This window comes from Nicotiana sylvestris, chromosome 4, assembly GCF_000393655.2.
Source record: "Nicotiana sylvestris chromosome 4, ASM39365v2, whole genome shotgun sequence".
In the NCBI taxonomy this organism is placed as follows: domain Eukaryota; kingdom Viridiplantae; phylum Streptophyta; class Magnoliopsida; order Solanales; family Solanaceae; genus Nicotiana; species Nicotiana sylvestris.
This window is the reverse complement of record NC_091060.1, coordinates 8,572,884-8,580,253: the sequence shown is the minus strand read 5'-3', so window position 1 is coordinate 8,580,253 and position 7,370 is coordinate 8,572,884. Positions and strand designations below refer to the sequence as shown.

Genomic DNA, 7,370 nt, shown 5'->3' with positions numbered 1-7,370 from the left:
AACTAAAAATAGCCGATATGTGTATAATATATATATAATTCATATATAATATGTATATAATTATGTATGATTAATATATAATCTATGTATATCAGCTAAATAAGTAAACAGTGATTCTGGCCAACTATTTGTGTAACAATCCCGTAGAAATTCTTCTTTTCTGAAAAAGTCTGGGAGAGAACACTCGAACTATTAATTGTAATACTAATAATGGTGTCAGGCCGAGCAGGATTTAAACATAAAGAAAGGTCAATAAGTAATAAAGAAAAAGAAAGTAAAAAACGACTATAAATTATTTTAGAAGACAATTCATAACATAAGATGGCTATAAATTGTGCCCTTTGAAAAGGAGAAAAATGCTCAAACACAAGTTTTCAACAAAGCTTGAAGTACATTTTTTTAGTAGAATGGCATTGCTTAACCATGGTTTCTTTTATGCTATTCTTCTCCTAGCAACCATTGGTTAGTATTTTCTCACTTTATATTTAAAATTTGATTTTACATTACTACACTTGTGACTATCTCTATAATTCAATATAATTGGTTGTGCAATTAATATTTATATGTATATATCTTCGGATATGTGTTTTTCTGTTATAATTTTGATTTTGATAACTGCGATTGTGACATTTTTCAGTGAACTTGACGTGGTTCACTACGACTCAAGTTATGGCTGTACGTGATATTGATCCTGATCTATCGGGACTTCAAAGGAGATTACTCCCACAACAAAATGATTTTTTTCTAACTTGTGGAAGTCATTGTAAAAGTGATAGCGACTGTAGTGGCTGTTGGTTTTGCTGTAGCTGTACACATATTCTCGCTGATAATTTTATAACATGTGCTTAATGGCAATTATGCCATGAGATACTGCAAATCCATGTTACGAAATTATTATATTTTCATGTAATTCCTTGCACTTTTTCTTGTTTCATCATTTTTCATATTTCCTGTTATGAATTTATTATATTTCCATGTAATTCCTTGAACTTTTCTTATTTATCGTCTTTCATATTTTTTCAGAAACTAGCTTTTATGTATGTGAGTTGCACCTAAATTTTAATTTAATTATTTATACGAAAGAAAATGATTGTAAAGCAATTGACTTATTACAAACTTTTTGTTTTCTATAGATACAAATTTATTTGTTACCAAAGTGCCAACAATGTTTATGAACCAAACACTTAATATTAAAGAGAACAAATAACTGATTTATCATCCATTTTAAATTTACTTTTAAATACTAATATAATATCATGTCAACATTAAGTTAATACGTCGGTATAGATATAGATTATGAAAGTAGTTTAGGGTCCTTTTCTTTTTAATTTATTTTACTTTTCTTGATTGAAGTTATGAAAGAGAAAATTCTATGATATTGCTGAAAATCATTAACTAATTACATTCTAGTTAAATTGAGACTAATGGAGTTATCGTTACGGAACAAGAACAGCGTACGATTTGCTTTCCACATTTTCGTGTAGTGTTTTTCCTAATGATTACCTTTCTCTTCTTCAAATTATAATCGAATATCAACTTTAAAATTTAATTTATGTTCTAATAATAATTAAATTCTACTTAATCCCTTACCTTTTAATTGTTGAAAAATACTATTCACTATATCCTTGAATAAGAACAATAATCCCATTGAACAATAATTTTCGCCCAATCTCCGTAGTTCATAAACTTATTTCTCGTTTTTCCAAAGAAGAAGAGGAAATTCTAATGCTTTTCTTTCATTCAAACGACTGTTCCTTTTATATATTTCAAAGGGCAATCAATCGATTTTAAGTTTTAATTATTAAGTAAATGTACTAATATTACGATATTATCTTTTGAGGAATTATGTCATCAAGAAATAATAAGATATAAACACAAACTATAGAAGATTACAAATCCTAGAAATCACTTTTATTAAAATAAACACAACAACATGTTCCGCAAATAGTTGAACAACCTTTAGACTAATACAACCTAACTGAAATACATGAAGGAAATTAATTACCTCTAGGAGACCCATATTCTGAGCATGCGGCAAGGGTTCATGATAATTAAAATGTATTATTAGCAAATGTAACGAAGCTATGGCTGAAAAACCACGTGGAATTGCTATAGTTTGGAACTTCAATATGAAGAAATTTTCGACCGAGAATTTATGTGATATGAAAATTATTTACCTTTAAAAAGCCCAGTACCTGCATGTAGCAATTGCTGAAAACCTATTATTAAAAAATTCAATGAGGCGTAAGATCATGTGGAATTAGTATAGTTTGTGACTTCAAGAATATGCAGGACAACTTGATTGGAATTAGGATTTCATGAATTAATCCATCTTAGGAAATTATTAGTATAATTCTATTGAACACAAATTTTATATATATATATATATATATATATATATATATATATATATTCTAAAGAAATAATCTATCTTTTAAAGGGCTCTGCATTTACTAAGGTACACGATGGCAGTACAAACATACAGTTTAAGACAAATATACCATAATTAAAACATGAAATAACCGAAAGCGATGCTAATAAAGAACACGAAACCATACTAATTACAAAAACTCCAGCACTACTAATCAAAGTTAAAATTTTCTGAAAAAGAATCATATTGAAACAAAATCAACTCCCAAAAATTAATACTAATAATAAAAGCAGATTCACTACCTATAAGCGTAACCCTTTAATGATGAGCTTCACGACAATTCAGATATTTTTGAAGCTTTCCATGAGTCTTAATCCACAGTTGCAAATAAATAATTTTAGAATTGTACAACCAACAAACCCGCCCCTTCATTATAGGGTAATAGGTGGCTTAGGGTAGGACTGTATTCTGGGCCGGGTCCGGGCCTTCGTGGGTCAAACGGGCCGGGCTTCGTGAGTCTGGGCTTCGTTGGCCTGGGCTCTGGCGGTCCCGGGCTTCGTGGGCTCAACGGGTGGAACCGGCCCGTGACGGGCCTAAGCCCACATGGTCCTGGGCTTAACGGGCCGGGCTCGTGGGCCTAGCGGTTTTTTTTTAAGGCAATTTCTTGTAGTATCATGGCTATATTAAAAATATATATGTAGTATATATGTAGATATAATTATTAAAGTGCTTGACGAAAAAGAAAAATAACAAAACAATAGTAAAACACTAAATTGTCATGCATAATATATTGTCTTGTAGTATATATATTGTATCTTATGTATATATATTATAACTTATTACTTATATATTTTCTTGTAGTATATATTGTATGTTATGTATATATATTCTCTTATATATTTTTTTGTAGTATATATTGTATCTTATGTATATATATTCTCTTATATATTTTCTTGTAGTATATATATTGTATGTTATGTATATATATTCTCTTATATATTTTTATAAGATATATATTGTATCTTATGTATATATATTCTCTTATATATTTTCTTGTAGTATATATATTGTATCTTATGTATATATATTATAACTTATTACTTATATATTTTCTTGTATATATATTGTATCTTATGTATATATATTATAACTTATTACTTATATATTTTCTTGTAGTATATATTGTATGTTATGTATATATATTCTCTTATATATTTTCTTGTAGTATATATATTGTATCTTATGTATATATATTCTCTTATATATTTTTATAAGATATATATTGTATCTTATGTATATATATTCTCTTATATATTTTCTTGTAGTATATATATTGTATCTTATGTATATATATTATAACTTATTACTTATATATTTTCTTGTAGTATATATTGTATGTTATGTATATATATTCTCTTATATATTTTCTTGTAGTATATATATTGTATCTTATGTATATATATTCTCTTATATATTTTCTTGTAGTATATATTGTATCTTATGTATATATATTCTCTTATATATTTTCTTGTAGTATATATATTGTATCTTATGTATTTATATTATAACTTATTACTTATATATTTTCTTGTAGTATATATTGTATGTTATGTATATATATTCTCTTATATATTTTCTTGTAGTATATATATTGTATCTTATGTATATATATTCTCTTATATATTTTTTTGTAGTATATATTGTATCTTATGTATATATATTCTCTTATATATTTTCTTGTAGTATATATTGTATGTTATGTATATATTGTAGCTTATAAATAATTCTAAGTAAAGACAAAGAAATATTGCGAAAAGATATTCAAGGGTAGAAGCAATAAATTTTATTACCAAAAATGGCATATCTTTCTTAGTCATCCTTCCCCCAATGGAATGAGCACAACAAGGTACTAATACCACCATTAGAAGGAAAAAAAACTAAGGAAGATGTGCCAAAATACAAGTTACATATTAGTCTATGTATTATCTCTAACAAATCTCATAAATCCTTCAAGGTTCGGAGGAGGTTGCGTTGGTGGTGGTGGAAAAGAAGCTTGTTCATCACCACTTCCGGGCGAAGCCGAATCCTCCGCAAGTTCCGCTATCATTTCTTCATAAGCTTCATCTATCGCCGGTTGTGATTCTGCAATTCCAAAGTTTCTTCTTTCCGAGCGGATCCAATCTCTAAACAGTACTGATTTTTCCAAGCTATCCCTCATAGACGCTCTATGATCACCTATTTGCAGTCTTGCTTGACTGAAAGCGCTCTCTGATGCAACAGTTGAAGCTTGAATTGATAAAATATCCCGAGTCATCCTTGCAAGAACCGGAAAATGTTTTTCCCTTGCCTTCCACCATTCCAAAAGATCAAAAGAGCCGTCTGGATTCTCCTTTTCAAGTCCCTGAGACAAATAAACTTGAAGCTCATTTAGATGTGAAGTTTCATCATAATTATCACCTTGAGAACCCCTGAACTCCGTCCAAGATTTAAGAGCTTTTAAGCCCGCAGCTCTTTTAGACGATTGTGAGCTAGACGAAGTAGGGGTTGGAATAGTTGGCCTAGCATGCTCTAAGGCAAGTTGATAAGCATTATAAACTGTTTGAGCATTAATTTTAATTGAGGCTTTTGCATCTGCAAGTGTAGCAACTTCCTCATTTGAAAGATCTAAAGCCTTATAAATATTTGAATACCAAAAATGAGGACCTCCCAATTTCATTGTAGGATTTAACATTGCAGCAAGACCATAAATAGGAGGGATAGGAAAAAAATATTTTTTAAACTTTTGTTTCATTTCATTTATAGCAAGTTCATAAATGTCCCCACCCTCACCAAATTCAACAAACAAATCAGATAGTGCTGCAATATAAACTAAACAGTTTGAAATAGTAGGATAATATTGCCCAGAAAATGCATTTGTAGCAATTTGAAAATGTTCTAAAAAATCTAAAAGAATTTTAACATTCGTCCAATCTTGAGTAGTAAGCATTTCATCATCATCCTCACCACCTACCCGAGAATTAAACATTGCATTAATTGGGTTTCTATATTCATATGCAACTACTAAACTTTCGTACATACAATTCCATCTAGTCGGGCAAGGTTTAGGAACCTTTCTTTCTCTATGGCCATATTCATCATTTTTAAAATACTCTCTAAGTCTACTTCTACGATTTTAATAAAAAAGCCAATTAAGAGCCATTCTAACCTTTTCAATTTCTATGTTTAAAATTCATATACCATCACCGACAATTAAATGATAAATATGACAAATACATCTAACATGGAAAATATTAGTAAATGCGGGATTTAGTGTTGTTGTAAGCATGCCTATAGCACTAGTGTTACTAAAAGCATTATCCATAGAAATTGCCATTATTTTATCGCTAAAGCAAAAATATCTACAAATATCTGCAACAGTGTTAGCTATAAACTTACCTGTGTGACGCGAATTAATTATTCTATACGCAATTATGCGATTTTGCATTATCCATTCATCATCTATCCAATGACTTGTAACAGTTAGATAATCACAATCATTACCACTTCTACTAATATCAGTAGTAATAGAAATCCGATTAGGTATATGAGTAAATAAATACCGCAAATATTGTTCATATTCATGTTTGAATTTATAAATATCACTCTTAACTGTTGCGCGAGGCCAACTTTATAAGTAGGATTAAAAACTCTTCTAATATAATGAACCCAATTAGGATTAGAAGCAAAAGTATAAGGTAAGCACATAACAGTAATCATCTTTGTTAATTCTTCACGATCTCTATTTGGATCGTAATATAAAATACCTCCGGTGACAGTGTTAATTCCTGGTTGAACTAGATTTGAACCTGTACTAGGGTTAACCGCAGAATCTACACTTGTCCCCTCTAGCTGCGCTTTCATTTGTAAAAATCTAGCCTTATCTCTAGGGTGTGTTTTTATGTGCCTAGTCAAACTACCCGTGCCGCTACGGTCTCCAGTATATTTATGCGACATTAATTTCCCACAAGTTTTACACTTAGCCTTATTTTGTTCTCTTACTTGAGTAAAAAAATTCCAAACTAATGATGTTTCTAGGCGTTTAGCAGGTTCTCTATTAAAAGTAGGAGTTTCTACAGGTGGGTCGGCCGGTGCATCAGTTGGGTTATTAAGAGGACTAGTAGGTGTATCATCTAAATCCGGTGCTTGGGTTTCATCATCATCCTCATTTTTCTCATTATTTTCTAAGATAGTTTCATTAGAATAAAGAGCATTCATAATTTCATCATCTAATCTTTCACCTGGTGCAACATTATGATAAAATTCACTATCGGTAAATTGAAAACAAGGGTGATCACTATCAAGAATTACGGAAGGAGGAGGACGTCTAGGTTGGCGACTACTTTCAACTTGCTTATCTTTTCTAGGTCGGGGAGCCGGGGGAAGGGTAGTTGGTTGGCCACTACTTTCACCGGTTTTATCTTTTCCTTTACCAAATATTTTTTTCAAAGTAAATGCCATATTAATTATAATTATGCAAACTAAACCACACAAAAATATATTCTAAAAACGTAAGAGTTGAAACGAGTTTACCGGATTGCCGAACAACTTCTTGAAAATTGAAAATCGTTGAACACTTGAAAACTTCAATTCAACAACTTCACAATTTTTCACGAAATTTCAACAATAAATTAAGTAATTGTAGTAGAGAGATTGAGAGAGATTGAGAGATATTGATGAATTGGTGAATAAAAATGAAAGAATGAGGGGGTATTTATAGTTGAGAAATGGGAAAAAGTGTAATTATATAAAGTTTGGGGTTAAAATAAAGTTTGGGGGCTAAATGGCCATTTTCTAAACTTAAAAACGGTCAAATTGTCAGCCCAAACGGCTAGATTTTAAATAAGGCCGTCGGAGAATTTTAAAAACAAAAAAAAAATAAAAAATAGCCGTTGGGCTCGTTAGGCCCGGCAGGATCGGCCCAGGCCCGGCTGACGGTCCCGGGCTAAACGGTACCGGGCTC

General features: G+C 30.5%; 1 long non-coding RNA gene across 1 annotated transcript; it reads left to right on the top strand.

The window, feature by feature from the left end:
* The first annotated feature begins 350 nt into the window (after positions 1-350).
* On the top strand, positions 351-980 carry LOC104241140 (uncharacterized). The gene is made up of 2 exons (XR_714633.1): positions 351-462; positions 638-980. It is a non-coding gene; the product is annotated as an uncharacterized lncRNA (long non-coding RNA).
* Positions 981-7,370: the final 6,390 nt, after the last annotated feature.